This window comes from Amblyomma americanum, chromosome 1, assembly GCF_052857255.1.
Source record: "Amblyomma americanum isolate KBUSLIRL-KWMA chromosome 1, ASM5285725v1, whole genome shotgun sequence".
NCBI lineage: Eukaryota > Metazoa > Arthropoda > Arachnida > Ixodida > Ixodidae > Amblyomma > Amblyomma americanum.
In genome coordinates, this window is record NC_135497.1 from 327930174 (window position 1) to 327947152 (window position 16979).

Genomic DNA, 16979 nt, shown 5'->3' on the forward strand with positions numbered 1-16979 from the left:
TATTACACACGCTGACAGAGTCCCTCGTGCCGGAGTCCCCCAATAGTCATCCGTAGTTTGCGCACCTAATGCAATGCGCACCGAGCTCACACTTGAGCCCACTTCGACCACGCCACTCGGATCACTCCCGCGCTGCCCGCACACACCTCACGCACATTCCCGCCATAGCCAACCACGCATTCCCTCTCCCTCCAGTGTTGTCAGCCGTCCCTGTGTGTCCCCTGATGGCGCCACCTGCACTGGCCCTTACAAGTTTTTCCAGTTGATCACGTGGCGAAAACATCAACTTGACGTCACAGTCGTCCTTCGGTCGACGAAACCGAAACAGCGTGGAGAAGAAATTCAATTGTAAACTATTTAGCGGTCGTACACAAATACCACAGGGTGCTTCATGTATACGAATGTCTACGATATCGTTTGAAAGAAGAAAACACGCAAGAAAAAATTTGGTGTCCATAGTCCTTAAAGGGGTGCAGACACAAAATTTTAAACGCAATGAACGGCATGAGAGTGAGAGAGAGAAAGACTTTATTGTGCAGAGGAATTCGGGCCTCCCAGGACCCCTGGGTCCCCGCACGACCACACCGCACTCAAACGTTCAGGCTAAAAGGTCCATGACGCTGGCCGCACAGGTGGCAACGATCTTCTGTCACGCCTGATCTGTGGAGCGTAGTGAGGTCTCCTCCCATGTTTGGAGTGGCTCCGGCCTGCTGGGTGGAGGGGAAGCCAGACAGATCCCGAAGATATCAGTCAGGTTTGCCTTTTGAGCATTGCACATAGGGCAGGAAGGTGGTATGGGTCGGTAGTGGGAGAGGAGAGAGGGGTTAGTTACCGTACGATTTCTTTCATGGGCGTAAGAAGTTGCCATCTTGCAAGTGTCTGGCACATTCTTTGAGGGGAACATAAGTTATTGCTGTTTTTAATGCTGTCCGATGAGCCTCTCGCCATTTCCACCTACATTGGGCTGCCTCCGCGGCTAAGTGGTTATGGCGCTTCACTGCTGACCTGAAAGACGCGAGTTCGATCCCGGTCGCGGTGGTCGAATTTCGATGGAGGTGAAATTCTATAGGCCCGTGTACCATTCGACGTCAGTGCACATTAAAGAACCACAGGCGGTGGAAATTTCCGAAGCCCTTCACTACAACATCCCTCATAGCCTGAGTCGCTTTGGGACGTTTAACCCGCATAAACTAAACCATTTCCACCCACATCGAGTGATGTCATGGTACACTTGCTTTAATTATTGTGACGTCGCTAAACTCAGGTGTTGTTCACTTCAGCGCTGGCGCTGACTGAGACCAAAGGCTTTTTGTACAAAATGGTTTGTAATTAATTATTCACACCGTGCACTGGTGTTTTGCGCTTATTTTCGTGATAGCTAGGCCCGTAGGCCTCTTTGAAGGCAAGTAAACTGACACCGAAAAACTTTGTGTCTGGACCCCTTTAAAGCATATGCCCTGCAGTTAGCATCTAACATTGTGGTGAGAACATTTGTACATGCATGACCTCAATGCCAGCTTTAGGAAGTTGTCATACAGGGTGCTACTCCACTAATCTCCACTTCCTGGCCATTCTGTGCTGGGTGTCGACCACTTCCACCTGCTTACTCTTGCCTCTCCTTCTTTCCATTAAACGCTGTCCATGCACTGACACCAAGCATTTTGCTGACAAATGCACATGTTCCATTCACAGTATGTCCCAAGTCTCTATCTTGCCGGAGCTGTAGCAATTTGAAACTTTTTCTCATTGAATTACGAGAAAAAAAACTCCACTTGTTTGTTTCTTAGTCAAGTGCCTTAGGTGTACAGCAGACATGTTCAACAAGGAAGATTGTCGCCATGCTGGGATATATGATGAACAATCAAACGCATTTTACATAGCACATACTTTGACGCAGACGCATGATAACTATAGCCCATGCTCATGGCATTGGCTGCGCCGCCTGTTGGCCAGGCCGCGAAGCGTGAGCTGGTCGTGTCTGCTGCTCTCCCTGTCCATTTCAGCGCGCTTTTGCGATGCGCTTGTGTTTTGTTTGCGCTTGTGTTTTGATATTACATAGTGTGGAGTATTGATTAGTAACGAATATATTTTCATGTAAGTCTTCAGTGACGTAAAGGGTCTTACTTCTGCGTAGCTGGCTGCTCGAAAACTTTTAAAATTTTCCAGAAACATGTCCTTGTGTCCCCTCCGTGCCTTCGCTCGTCAGCGGTTTTTTCAGTAGCGCAGGGGACAAAGGACGTGACAAGTGCACAGACACGGCGCTGAACTTACAACTGGTTTATTGAGGTGATTTTCACTACTTAAATACATTGGCAACCAATCTCACATGAAAAGCCAGATACACAAAACAGATTGACGAAAATGACAATTCCTGAGCACAGGTCTACAGTGGCACAAGACCAGCTGCGCACGTTTTTCTATTCTCATCAAGGAAACCTAGTACTTTATCAGACAGAGCTATTGAGGCAACGCTTACGCATTCATCTTTGAATTTATGGATTTCATGAGCTTCAATGATTTCACGAGTGATTTTGCCTCTACAGAGAATGGCTCTTCCTGAGAGCACACAGTGGCACATCTTCAGCTCATGGTGCACTTGAATGGCGGCGGTGGACCTCAGACGGCAGACAGGACTACGGAATTCTTATGGCAGTGCGCGCTGCCGCAGCTTCGAGCCATCACTAAGAAGATGCACAGTCCTGTCCACACCTATGGTGAAGTGTCCTTGCCGGAACAAGTACAAGGCGTCCTTAGACGAGGACCAAAGTTCGCCGTGGAACCCAGGCAATCGGCATCGGAACTTCTTGCGATGGTGAGACAAGTTTCCGGCCTAGCAGTGGCTCCTGAAGTGGACCGATGTGTTTCAGATGGAGTGTACATTTTGGCAAAGTGTAGACCTACCAGGTGTAGAATTCCAATCAAATTCGCCGTTTCGTTTTTAAAGAACAACTCGCTGACCCTATTACAGGCTGGTAAAGAGGGAGGTTTTGCTGTGATGCCAAAAGCGCTCTACTTATCGAAGGCAGAAAATGCTATCAGTTCAACTTTCCGGCAGAGAAGTGATGTCGCTCTAAGTAAAGTGAAAGCCCGAGCACAGAAAATATGTGCACAAATGAATTTGGAATCCCTAGCCAAGTGTATAGAGAAAAGCAAGGGGTCCTGCTTAAAGATATTCTCCACAGCCAAAACTCATAAGCTGGACTGCCCACTTCGAGCAATAGTCTCCGAGGATGGCACATGGCAAAAGTCTGTCGCGTTATTTTTGGCAAGACAAGCTGAACCTCTTAACCATTGACGACCCTTTTCAGGTGAAGAGTTCTAACCAAGTAATCGCTTTCTTGCAACAAAACCCAGCGAAAAGCTTTTCGGCCTGCTCTATCGATATAAAAGATTTATATTATTCCCTTCCGCAAAAGAAACTGCTGGCAAGCGTTGAAGAATGCAATTGATTCCTTTGGTGTGGTAGCTTTCCACAATTCTTCACCCATCAGCAATAGCAACTTCTTGGAACTCGTTACTTTTTACCTTAACTCCACATTTTTCACCTGGAATGAATCTGTTTACCTCCAGAGCAGTGGCGTCGGCATTGGTTCATGCATAGCTCCGATACTGGGCGACATTTATCTCGCGCACCATGACAAGCTCCTTGATAGTCAACTCAACGAAAGCGTGGCTCGTGTTTTTAGGTTTGTAGATGATTTTTTAGTTTTGATGACATGTGCAGTTACTGACGCAGGGGCCTCGGTCTCGAAAGTTTTATCAATTTTTACACCTGTCTTGACCCTCTTGTTTTGACGCATGAAACGCCTTCTGAAGGAAAGTTACGTTTTTTAGATCTTGCCATGTTCCTCAAGAATAGCCATGTGTGCTGGCGTTACGAGCCACGATGCCAGAAGCCCCTCACGCCTTTCGCTTCTGCACATTCTAAGCTTGTAAAGCGCGGCATCGCAAAGTTGCGTTTAAGAAATGCCCTAGAAAAATCATGCCATCATGCGATGCAAGACAGCTATCAAAATCAGGTGGTACGCTTACAAGCAGCAGGATACCCTTCCGACCTTCTGATTGCAATATCAGAGAGCCTGCTAAGAGAAATCATTAATTCAGGCCGCAGAGATTTCACTGAAAGGCCCAAGGAAGAAAAAAGAAAGTATGTGGTTATTCCTTATCTACACCGCATTTCACATAATCTGAAAAGGGTGGGAGCGCGTGCCGTTGTAAACGTTGTTTTTTTCCACGCCCGATAAGCTTTCCAAACTCTGCCATATTGTAAACAGCAGCAATGAAAGGATAGTTGGCTGCGATAAGAAACACCAAAAAGGTTTTGTACCATGTAGCAGCAATGTTGTGTACAGGTTTCCGCTTACATGTGGCAAGCACTACACGGGGCAAACTGGTCGTTGCCTCAACGACCGGCTGCGGGAACACAACAACAACGTGAGCGGCACCGCTTCCCGTCACCTTGGCATTCATTGCAGAAACTGCACACAGGAAAGAAAAAAGAACAAAAAACCGCCGTGTTATCCTGTTCTCACTCAGTGTCGAGTGCTGTCAGATAATAGAACAAAAATCACTCGTGAAATCATTGAAGCTCATGAAATCCATAAATTCAAAGATGAATGCGTAAGCGTTGCCTCAATAGCTGTCTGATAAAGAACTACGTTTCCTTGATGAGAATAGAAAAACGTGCGCAGCTGGTCTTGTGCCACTGTAGACCTGTGCTCAGGAATTGTCATTTTCGTCAATCTGTTTTGTGTATCTGTCTTTTCATTTGCGATTGGTTGCCACTGTACTTAAGTAGTGAAAATCACCTCAATAAACCGGATGTAAGTTCAGCGCCGTGTCTGTGCACTTGTCACGTCCTTTGTCCCCTGCGCTGCTGAAAAAAACCATGTCACACCAACTTGCCCAAGCTTCTACAGTATCAGCGTCAGTGGTAGATCGTGGCTGCTCGACGAGAAAAATAAAAATTTGCGTCGTGTTGAATTTGTGCGCTAGAGCGTTCAATGCGTTTCTTGTATTTCTATCTTCCCGCACATTCAGTGAACATTTCGATGCGTACTTGCTTCGTCATGGCTAGCAAGGTGCAAAACAGGCGCGCTGTTTGCAAATGTGACAGGTCGCCCACCTTTCGATGTAAGCGCTTTTAAAGGAAAAAGGGTCGATGCAAGAAGCAGAGCCGGGGGACGCGGAGGCAAGTTGTGAGTGGCTCACTGCTACTGTATGCTTCTAACAATGAGTTAGCTGTATCGAGAAGCAGGAGATGGCTGAAAAGAATGCACCACACAAGTAAGTTGTTTTTATCAAAGGCAGTGCCCGTATTGCAGTTTCTCGTTGCTGCGTTGTGTCTGTATGGATGTCGTCATACTCATGTCGGACATTTATAAGAATTGACGTTCCACTCCAACCTGCGTATAAGCACAAAAACTGATGCATGTGCTTGTATTAAAGGAATGCAGCTGCAGGTGTCCTTTGCCTGCTGACAGTGTGAAGGTTGAGGAGCCTCTGTTGTTTATTCGTTCTCAGCGAAGACAAAACAGCATGCCTAAAGAATTATTAAGCGAATAGTTAAAGCAAGTATTGTATTCTTTAGTGAGACAGGAAAGCAGTCCATAGAAAAAGCAGCTAGATGAAAATTTGGAAGCACCCGCCATATGATTTAGTGGCTTTGGCGTTCGGCTGCTGATCTCAGGGTCGCGGGTTTGAGGCCGATCCTGCTGCAGTGGCAGTATTTCGACGGTGGCAAAACATAAAAACAATGGTGTGCTGTGCGACGTCAATGCACGTTGAAGAACCCCATACGGTCTAAATTAATCCGGAGCCGTCCACTGTGGTGTTCTTCATAGACCATGTGTTCCTTCAGGAAGTTAAACCTGGCATATCACTTCCAAAGTTTGGAAGCCTGATAACTTGGTGATGTAAAGTCTTAATTTGCAGTGCAAGAGATGTTAGCGCTGGTTTACTATTGTGATGCATCCCAGAGCCGATGTGCTACATAGTTATGTTTTGTGAAACTCGTATGTGTTAATGAATATGAGGGCCGCTGGCAGAGTTTGCTCTGAATTTTTCATCATTATTCATGGCGTGGTGTGCACAATTCCTCCACTTTTCTGCTGAAACCGTTGGTGTCTTGTTTATGACCAGAGCTTCAACCAAAGGAAGCCATAAATCTTTATGCTCATTCTTGGTATCATTATTAACTTGTATCCAGAGAAAGTCCATAGGTTAAAGCTAAGGTGGGAGCCAGAGCTTGACGTTGCCAGCCCTCGCCACAGCGACACCTACATGGTATTTGACAACACACAGTTTGGGCAGCTTCATGATTTATAGGAGCCACATTGTTGGCATCATAGCGTTCCATTAGTGTTCTCTCTGTCAGCTACTGCTGAACTGCTTCTTTGTGTAAAACTGTTGTCGGCATTGCTTCGTCCAGGTGTGAATGACACAACTGCTTGTGTTTCGCTAGTATGTTTCTCTTGTCTGCCTCTGGAGCACATGAGTGCAAACATCTCAAAATGATTGCCACCCGTATCTTCATAGCAGTCTTCACCCTTTTCGTTTTTCTGCACGAAACATACAGGGAGCCGTTGATGGGCCTTTCTCACTGCTGATGTGCATCACAATGATGCGGTGGCCCTTCCCTGGCAGCCTGCTCCTGGCCATGGTTGTCTTGATCTTGGCAGAAGCAGCACACGTTCGCTGTTCTGTCCTTCCACCAACACTGCGCTTGCTGCCGTTGCACATATCTCATCCAGGTAAATAATTTCGGAACCTACCATCTTGTACCTTAGGTAGCTTTCCTTCCTTGCGAAAGTGTCTTCTCATTCAGTGGGCATCTAGTGTAATTTTATTGCATGTTTTCTTCTGTTAAACGATGCGTTAGACATTAGAATACATGAATTACCGTGTGGTATTTTCCTACAAGCGCTAAATAATTTGATTGAATTTCTTCTCTCGTGCTGTTTCGGTTTCATTGACTGAATGACGACTGTGATGTCAAGTTGACGGTTTGTTCGCGTGATCTACTAGAAAAACTGTAATATAATCGCTGATATGTATATTCAATTGACTACGACATTTAATCCAGCATCTTCCAAAACATGGAATGACAAGCCGGTCAGTGATTATATTAAAGTTTGTCAAGGGATGATTTATTACACACGCTCACAGAGTCCCGCGTGCCGGAGTCCCCCAATAGTCATCCGCAGTTCGCGCACCTAATGCAACGCGCACCGAGCTCACACTTGAGCCCACTTCGACCACACCACTCGGATCACTCCCGCGCACACCTCACGCACATTCCCGCCATAGCTAACCACGCATCCCCTCTCCCTCCAGTGTTGTCAGCCGTCCCTGTGTGTCCCCTGATGGCGCCACCCGCACTGGCCCTTACATCCTCCCCCCCTTAATTCGTGCAAGCAGGCCTCCACGGTGGATGGTATGGCATTAGCTGGTCTGCGTTGGCCACACCCATATACTTTCTTGAGGCAGGGTCTTTGAGTTTAAAGTTGTTCTGACCCACACGGGCAGTGATTAGGTAGGGCCCTGAGCGGCGAGGGGCCAATTTAGCAGTGAAGCCTGTACTTGCATTACTTAAAGTGTGCTTGTCGCGGAGCACAAGGTCACCAACTTTGTAGGTGGTTGGTTGACGATGCTTGTTGTAATGCCTGGCCTATTCGACCTTCGCTGATTCTTGGTGTTCCCTGGCCATGGCCAATGCATCCTGCAGGTAAAGGTTTAGCTCTGCAGCGAGTGCATGGGGTGCCGATGCAGAAATTTCAGCACTAATCTGCTGCCTATCTGCCCAAGGTGTACGAAGTTCCCGACCATAGCACAAGAATGCGGGCGTAAACCCTGTGACCACACTCTCTGATGTCCGCATTGCGAAGGCCACCTCAGGGAGTCGCTTGTCCCAATTGCAGCGGGAGGAGCAGTAGTTGACAATGGTCTGCTTGACTGTAGCATTGTGACGTTCTACAGGCTGTCCAGCAGGTCTGTAGGGGACTGTGTGCCGCTCTTGTATTCCCCAATGTTGCAGCACTCCCTTCCATATCTTGCTGACGAATGGTTTACCGTTATCACTGGAGAGGGAAAGAGGTGCACCGTGCCGGCAGAAAACTTCCACCATCCTTTCAACGATGGCTTTTGAAGTTGGTGCCCGCAGGGGAAAAAGATCGATAAACTTAGTGAATGTGTCCAGAGCTACAAGGATATACTTGTGTTGCCGTGGAGTTCTGGGCAATGGGCCTATCAGATCCACACTGAGGTGCTGCATGGGTGAGGACACCCAAGTGCTGTCCATAAGTCCCTTTGGCTTCTGGCGACGGGGCTTGAAGACCTGGCACTGCTGACACCCTCGTACATAACGAGACGTGTCGGAGCGCACCCCCAACCAAGGGAAGCGGCTCTCGATGCGCCTTAAGGTTTTGAAGAAGCCGGCATGTCCACTGAGTGGATGGTCGTGCTTCAGTTTAAGCACCAATTCCCGTAGATGGAGGGGGAGCCACGGCACCGCTTTGCCTCCGCGTGTCCAAAGGCGAACCCCATCAGGTGCTATATGGCTCTCCTTGGCCAAGTCGGAGACCATTTTTGCCCTCTTGGGGTCGTCTGGTAGGATCGCCGCCTCAAGGTACTGCAGCAGCTGCTGCAGCAACGGGTCTTTCTGTTGCTCGTGCTTCAGTTTTGCACAGTCGGTTAGGGGTGAGGTGTCAACAAGGTCAGCCGAGGCAACATCAGCGAAGCGAATGGTGAGCTGTGGTTCCTCGAGTTCTATCGGAAACCATTCTTCTGCCAAGCTTGAAGGCATTGGTTCTGGATGACCAGTTGGAAATGTGCTCAGAGCATCGGCTGGGATGTTAGCTCGGCCTCGGCGATGCCTAACCGTGCACCTCAGCCCTTGCAATCGCAAAACCCAGCGTCGCACCCGACCCGACGTATGTTCAGTGTTGAGCATCCGTGCCAGCGATGCGTGATCGCAATGAACTTCAAAAGACGTAAGCTCAATGTATGGCCTGAATTTTTCCACAGCCCACACGACTGCCAGACATTCCCATTCTTGCACTGTGTAGTTTCGCTCTGCTGCGGTTAGGGTTCTGCTAAAAAACGAGACTGGCCGAAGCAAGCCATCCACCTCCTGAAGTAGAACTGCCACAATGGCTGTGCCACTAGCATCCGTCTCAATGACGAATGGTCGGTTGAGATCCGGTAGGGTGACAGCCACCTCGCCTGCCAGTGTAGTCTTCAGCAGCTCAAATGCTGCTCGCTGCTCAGCCCCCCACAACCAGACTGTACCTTTCCTCAACAGCAGTGTTAGAGGTTTTGCCTTGTCGGAGAATGAGGGTATAAAATTCCTGTAGTAGCCAACTAGGCCCAAGAACATTTGGAGTTGTTTGACAGTACGGGATGGGGGAAACTGAGAGACAGCTTGCGCCTTGTCTGGGTCCGGTCTGCACTCGCCAGGAGTAATTATGTGCCCAAGGAACTTGAGAGTCTGTTTGCAGAAGGAAACCTTTGCTGGGTTGACTGAGAGGCTGGCCCTGTCAATCCTACGCAACACCTCTGCAATGTGGTCCAGATGTTCTGCCAATGTGTCGAAGTAGATAAGGATATCATCCAAGAAAGCCATGCAGTAGGTATGTTTTATTCCGTCTGGCAGTTTGTCCATGAAAGACTGAAACGTTGCTGGCCCTCCAGCCACTCCAAATGGCATCCTCTTAAACTGAAACATGCCCTTGTGGCATATGAACGCAGTCTTTTGAACGTCCTCCGGTGCTGCAGGCACTTGGAAAAAAGCTTGTGCAAGGTCCAGACTCGAGAACCATTTGGCACGACCCAACTGTGCAAGGACCCAGTCGGTACGAGGCATTGGGTACCTTGGTACATTTGTCCTGGCATTTAATGGTGTGCAGTCAACTCCTAGGCGGTACCCACCATTCTTTTTCTGCACCAGGACTGGAGCACTGGCCCATGAGCTGGTGCATGGTTCGATAAGGTCTTGCTGCAGCAGTTTTTGTATACATTGGTCCATTACTTCCCGCTTTTTTGCGTTTACCGGGCGCAGTTTGCAACGGACTGGACAGTGGTCGCCTGTATCTATTCTATGCGTAATGAGAGGTGTCCAGCCGGGGTATTTTTGGAAAACATGTCTATATTGACTGAGGATGGCTTCCAGTCGATCGCTGTCTGGAGAGGCCCTGCGGTCAGACGTCGCTTGGCTGCAGTTGGCCTCAGGTGGACCATGCTCTTCCAGAGCAAACAGCTGCTGCAAGGAGGTAGCTAGGTCCTCATCCCAGTCTTCCATGTCAGGATGCTGCTGTGCAACTTGTGTGGAGCTGTCTTGAGCATGGCCAGCAGCCGCTGTGTGGTGGCGAGAGGGTGCCTTGCTGAACCTCACCAATGGCTGGGGATCCATCCCGAGTGTCCATCCACCGAGGCCTATATGTACAGAAAAGCCCGCTGTTGCAAGGAAGTCTCGTCCCAGAACTATATCGTGGCAAAGCTTCTCCAACAAGAGGAAGCGCTGTTTCCGGCTGCTACCCTGCCATCGGATGCGGCAACGTACAGAGGGTGTTGTCTCCGACCATCCCTCTGCAAGCCGGAGAGTCCGTCTTTCTTCTCTGGTGCTGGCGCCACTTCGTTTCGCCGCCTCGAAGGCTCGCGCGTTCATCAGGCTAACGCTGGCGCCGGTGTCCAGGAGGGCGTAAAATACACTGTCGCCGATTGATACCTCGAGCAGAGGTTCTTTCCCACCGGTCGTCGCTAGAACTTGTAAGGAAGTTGCGTAGCCGTTGGCCGGCACAACTGCTACGCTCGGCCATTTCCCGGACAGTTTGCTTGGAGGTGACCGACCTGATCACAGCGGAAGCAGCGCGGTCTGCTTCGTGACTTGCCTGTAGGGCATGCGCGCGCTCGATGACCTCTACCACCGCACCGGTGGCAGACAACAGCGTCAGGTGCAGGCATGGGCCATGCGATGCCCGGTGCGGAGCGGCCGCTTTCGTTCATTGAAGCCGGCGACTGGTACTGTGCACGGGGATCTGGCGGCGCCCACAAAGGGGCCTCAGCTCGCAGCGTCGAGCCCGAAGGACGGACCCCGTGTCGGGACGCGAGCATCGCCGCAGGCCGAAGCGACCAGTCATGTCGTGAGGAAGCATCGGTTGAGGCCGCCGCGACAGGGCAGTGACGATGTGGAGCGCCGGCGTCAACAAAGGCGAGGTCGGGCGCGGCCTGCGTGCTTCGCAGTGGCGGTGGCACGTAACGCAGGCGGTGCCACGCACGCTGCATAAAGAGGCCCGCTACCTTTGCCATGTCGCGCAGGTTCGCGAATTCCATGTTATTCGTCAGGTCCTGAAAGGTCGGATGCATTTGCCGCCTCACCCGATCAACTTTTTCCGCGTCGGTGACAGGCTCTCCAATACGGTCATAGTACTCTGCTATGATGTGTATGAACTGTTTTAGATTCTCGGCAGGGTGCTGAGTGCGCTCGGCCAGCTCTGCCTTCAATTTTTCCCTGTAGTCGACGGCCGCGAACTCGCCCTTGAAGTCCTCGGCGAAGGAAGCCCGATCTGAGTGGCCACCGATGAACCGCCACCACTGTTTCGCAGAGCCTTCCAACGCCACAGGGATATGTTGAAGGCGACGATCGTTCGGGATGCCTCCCAAATAGCAGTACTCGACGAATCGATCCAAGAATGTTTGCGGGGGTTGACTGTCTTCGTATCCGATGAATTTCGGTAACGGCCTAAGTGCCTCCCTCATCGTCAAAGCCCGCGACCGCTAGGCCTAGCTTCATTGGCCTGCTCCGCTGTCGTACTGCTGGTGTCGATCGATGTCGTGAGCAGAATCTCGCGCACTTGCGCTGCCAGTTGCTCCCGCTCGAGCAGCGTACCTTTCGTCGTAGTGGCCAGGAGTTGCTGCACCAGGGTCGTTGGGACCGTGGCTGTGACAGAGCTTTCATCAGATGCGGACGTTCCGGCATTGGTCTCCATGTTGGTTCCGTCGGACGGGCCCCCACTTGTCAAGGGATGATTTATTACACACGCTCACAGAGTCCCTCGTGCCGGAGTCCCCCAATAGTCATCCGTAGTTTGCGCACCTAATGCAATGCGCACCGAGCTCACACTTGAGCCCACTTCGACCACGCCACTCGGATCACTCCCGCGCTGCCCGCGCACACCTCACGCACATTCCCGCCATAGCCAACCACGCATTCCCTCTCCCTCCAGTGTTGTCAGCCGTCCCTGTGTGTCCCCTGATGGCGCCACCTGCACTGGCCCTTACAAGTTTTTCCAGTTGATCACGTTACGAAAACATCAACTTGACGTCACAGTCGTCCTTCGGTCGACGAAACCGAAACAGCGTGGAGAAGAAATTCAATTGCAAACTATTTAGCGGTCGTACACAAATACCACAGGGTGCTTCATGTATACGAATGTCTACGATATCGTTTGAAAGAAGAAAATACGCAAGAAAAAATTTGGGGTCTTTAGTCCTTAAAGGGGTGCAGACACAAAATTTTAAACGCAATGAACGGCATGAGAGTGAGATAGAGAAAGACTTTATTGTGCAGAGGAATTCGGGCCTCCCAGGACCCCTGGGTCCCCGCACGACCACACCGCACTCAAACGTTCAGGCTAAAAGGTCCATGACGCTGGCCGCACAGGTGGCGACGATCTTCTGTCGTGCCTGATCTGTGGAGCGTAGTGAGGTCTCCCAGTCCTCCCATGTTTGGAGTGGCTCCGGCCTGCTGGGTGGAGGGGAAGCCGGACAGATCCCGAAGATATCAGTCAGGTTTGCCTTTTGAGCATTGCACACAGGGCAGGAAGGTGGTATGGGTCGGTAGTGGGAGAGGAGAGAGGGGTTAGTTACCGTACGATTTCTTTCATGGGCGTAAGAAGTTGCCATCTTGCAAGTGTCTGGCACATTCTTTGAGGGGAACATAAGTTATTGCTGTTTTTAATGCTGTCCGATGAGCCTCTCGCCATTTCCACCTACATTGGGCTGCCTCCGCGGCTCAGTGGTTATGGCGCTTCACTGCTGACCTGAAAGACGCGAGTTCGATCCCGGTCGCGGTGGTCGAATTTCGATGGAGGTGAAATTCTAGAGGCCCGTGTACCATTCGACGTCAGTGCACATTAAAGAACCCCAGGTGGTGGAAATTTTGCGGAGCCCTTCACTACAACGTCCCTCATAGCCTGAGTCGCTTTCGGACGTTTAAATCCCATAAACGAAACTATTTCCACCCACATCGAGTGATGTCATGGTGCACTTGCTTTAATTATTGTGACGTCGCTGAACTCAGGTGTTGTTCACTTCAGCGCTGGCGCTGACTGAGACCAAAGGCTTTGTGTACAAAATGGCTTGTAATTAATTATTCACACTGTGCACTGGTGTTTTGCTCTTATTTTCATGATTGCTAGGCCCGTAGGCCTCTTAGAAGGCAAATAAACTGACACCGAAAAACTTTGTGTCTGGACCCCTTTAAAGCATATGCCATGCAGTTACCATGTAACATAGTGCTGGGAAAAGTTGTGCATCCATGACCTCAATGCCAGCTTTGGGAAGTTGTCATACAGGGTGCTACGCCGCTAATCTCCACTTCCTGGCCATTCTGTGCTGGGTGTCGACCACTTCCACCTGCTTACTCTTGCCTCTCCTTCTTTCCATTAAACGCTGTCCATGCACTAACACCAAGCATTTTGCTGACAAATGCACATGTTTTATTCACAGTATGTCCCAAGTCTCTATCTTGCCAGAACTGTAGCAATTAAAGATTGTTTCTCATTGCATTACGAGAAAAAAAACTCCACTTGTTTGCTTCTTAGTCAAGTCCCTTAGGTGTACAGCAGACATGTTCAACAAGGAAGATTGTCACCATGCTGGGATCTATGATGAAAGATCAAACGCATTTTACATAGCACCTACTTTGACACAGACGCATGAAAACTATAGCCCATGCTCATTGCATTAGCTGCGCCGCCTGTTGGCCAGGCCGCGAAGCGTGAGCGGGTCGTGTCTGCTGCTCTCCCTGTCCGTTTCAGCGCGCTGTTGTGATAAGCTTGTGTTTTGATATTACATAGTGTGGAGTATTGATTAGTCGCGAATATATTTAAATTTAAGTCTTCAGTGACGTAAAGGGTCTTACTTCTGCGTAGCTGGCTGCTCGAAAACTTTTAAAATTTTCCAGGAACATGTCCTTGTGTCCCCTCCGTGCCTTCGCTCGTCAGCGGTTTTTTCAGCAGCACAGGGGACAAAGGACGTGACAAGTGCACAGACACGGCGCTGAACTTACAACAGGTTTATTGAGGTGATTTTCACTACTTAAATACAGTGGCAACCAATCTCGAATGAAAAGACAGATACACAAAACAGATTGACGAAAATGACAATTCCTGAGCACAGGTCTACAGTGGCACAAGACCAGCTGCGCACGTTTTTCTATTCTCATCAAGGAAACGTAGTACTTTATCAGACAGAGCTATTGAGGCAACGCTTACGCATTCATCTTTGAATTTATGGATTTCATGAGCTTCAATGATTTGACGAGTGATTTTGCCTCTACAGAGAATGGCTCTTCCTGAGAGCACACAGCGGCACATCTTCAGCTCATGGTGCACTTGAATGGCGGCGGTGGACCTCAGACGGCAGACAGGACTACGGAATTCTTATGGCAGTGCGCGCTGCCGCAGCTTCGAGCCATCACTAAGAAGATGCACAATCCGGTCCACACCTATGGTGAAGTGTCCTTGCCGGAACAAGTACAAGGCGTCCTTAGACGAGGACCAAAGTTCGCCGTGGAACCCAGGCAATCGGCATCGGAACTTCTTGCGATGGTGAGACAAGTTTCCAGCCTAGCAGTGGCTCCTGAAGTGGACCGATGTGTTTCAGATGGAGTGTACATTTTGGCAAAGTGTAGACCTACCAGGTGTAGAATTCCAATCAAATTCACCGTTTCGTTTTTAAAGAACAACTCGCTGACCCTATTACAGGCTGGTAAAGAGGGAGGTTTTGCTGTGATGCCAAAAGCGCTCTACTTATCGAAGGCAGAAAATGCTATCAGTTCGACTTTCCGGCAGAGAAGCGATGTCACTCTAAGTAAAGTGAAAGCCCGATCACGGAAAATGTGTGCACAAATGAATTTGGAATCCCTAGCCAAGTGTATAGAGAAAAGCAAGGGGTCCTGCTGAAAGATATTCTCCACAGCCAAAACTCACAAGCTGGACTGCCCACTTCGAGCAATAGTCTCTGAGGATGGCACATGGCAAAAGTCTGTCGCGTTATTTTTTGCAAGACAAGCTGAACCTCTTAACCATTGACGACCCTTTTCAGGTGAAGAGTTCTAACCAAGTAATCGCTTTCTTGCAACAAAACCCACGGAAAGGCTTTTCGGCCTGCTCTATCGATATAAAAGATTTATATTATTCCCTTCCGCAAAAGAAACTGCTGGCAAGCGTTGAAGAATGCATTGATTCCTTTGGTGTGGTAGCTTTCCAGAATTCTGCAGGCATCAGCAATAGCAACTTCTTGGAACTCCTTACTTTTTACTTTAACTCGACATTTTCCACCTGGAATGAATCTGTTTACCTCCAGAGCAATGGCGTCGGCATTGGTTCATGCATAGCTCCGATACTGAGCGACATTTATGTCGCGCACCATGACAAGCTCCTTGATAGTCAACTCGACGAAAGCGTGGCTCGTGTTTTTAGGTTTGTAGATGATTTTTTAGTTTTGATGACATGTGCAGTTACTGACGCAGGGGCCTCGGTCTCGAAAGTTTTATCAATTTTTCACACCTGTCTTGACCCTCTTGTTTTGACGCATGAAACGCCTTCTGAAGGAAAGTTACGTTTTTTAGATCTTGCCATGTTCCTCAAGAATAGCCATGTGTGCTGGCGTTACGAGCCACGATGCCAGAAGCCCCTCACGCCTTTCGCTTCTGCACATTCTAAGCTTGTAAAGCGCGGCATCGCAAAGTTGCGTTTAAGAAATGCCCTAGAAAAATCATGCCATCATGCGATGCAAGACAGCTATCAAAATCAGGTGGTACGCTTACAAGCAGCAGGATACCCTTCCGACCTTCTGATTGCAATATCAGAGAGCCTGCTAAGAGAAATCATTAATTCAGGCTGCAGAGATTTCATTGAAAGGCCCAAGGAAGAAAAAAGAAAGTATGTGGTTATTCCTTATCTACACCGCATTTCACATAATCTGAAAAGGGTGGGAGCGCGTGCCGTTGTAAACGTTGTTTTTTTCCGCGCCCGATAAGCTTTCCAAACTCTGCCATATTGTAAACAGCAGCAATGAAAGGATAGTTGGCTGCGATAAGAAACACCAAAAAGGTTTTGTACCATGTAGCAGCAATGTTGTGTACAGGTTTCCGCTTACATGTGGCAAGCACTACACGGGGCAAACTGGTCGTTGCCTCAACGACCGGCTGCGGGAACACAACAACGTGAGCGGCACCGCTTCCCGTCACCTTGGCATTCATTGCTGAAACTGCTCAGAGGAAAGAAAAAAGAACAAAAAACCGCCGTGTTATCCTGTTTTCACTCAGTGTCGAGTGCTGTCAGATAATAGAACAAAAATCACTCGTGAAATCATTGAAGCTCATGAAATCCATAAATTCAAAGATGAATGCGTAAGCGTTGCCTCATTAGCTCTGTCTGATAAAGAACTACGTTTCCTTGATGAGAATAGAAAAACGTGCGCAGCTGGTCTTGTGCCACTGTAGACCTGTGCTCAGGAATTGTCATTTTCGTCAATCTGTTTTGTGTATCTGTCTTTTCATTTGAGATTGGTTGCCACTGTACTTAAGTAGTGAAAACCACCTCAATAAACCGGATGTAAGTTCAGCGCCGTGTCTGTGCACTTGTCACGTCCTTTGTCCCCCGCGCTGCTGAAAAAACCATGTCACACCAACTTGCCCAAGCTTCTACAGTATCAGCGTCAGCGGTAGATCGTGGCTGCTCGACGAGAAAAATAAA

General features: G+C 49.2%; 1 long non-coding RNA gene across 1 annotated transcript in view; it reads left to right on the forward strand.

Moving 5' to 3' along the window:
* LOC144115481 (uncharacterized) overlaps window positions 1-2836 on the forward strand; it is a 92529-nt gene extending 89693 nt beyond the window's left edge. Inside the window, exon 5 of the long non-coding RNA XR_013311409.1 lies at window positions 2544-2836. This is a non-coding gene — a long non-coding RNA (uncharacterized LOC144115481). The remainder of the gene's footprint in view (window positions 1-2543) is intronic.
* Window positions 2837-16979: the final 14143 nt, after the last annotated feature.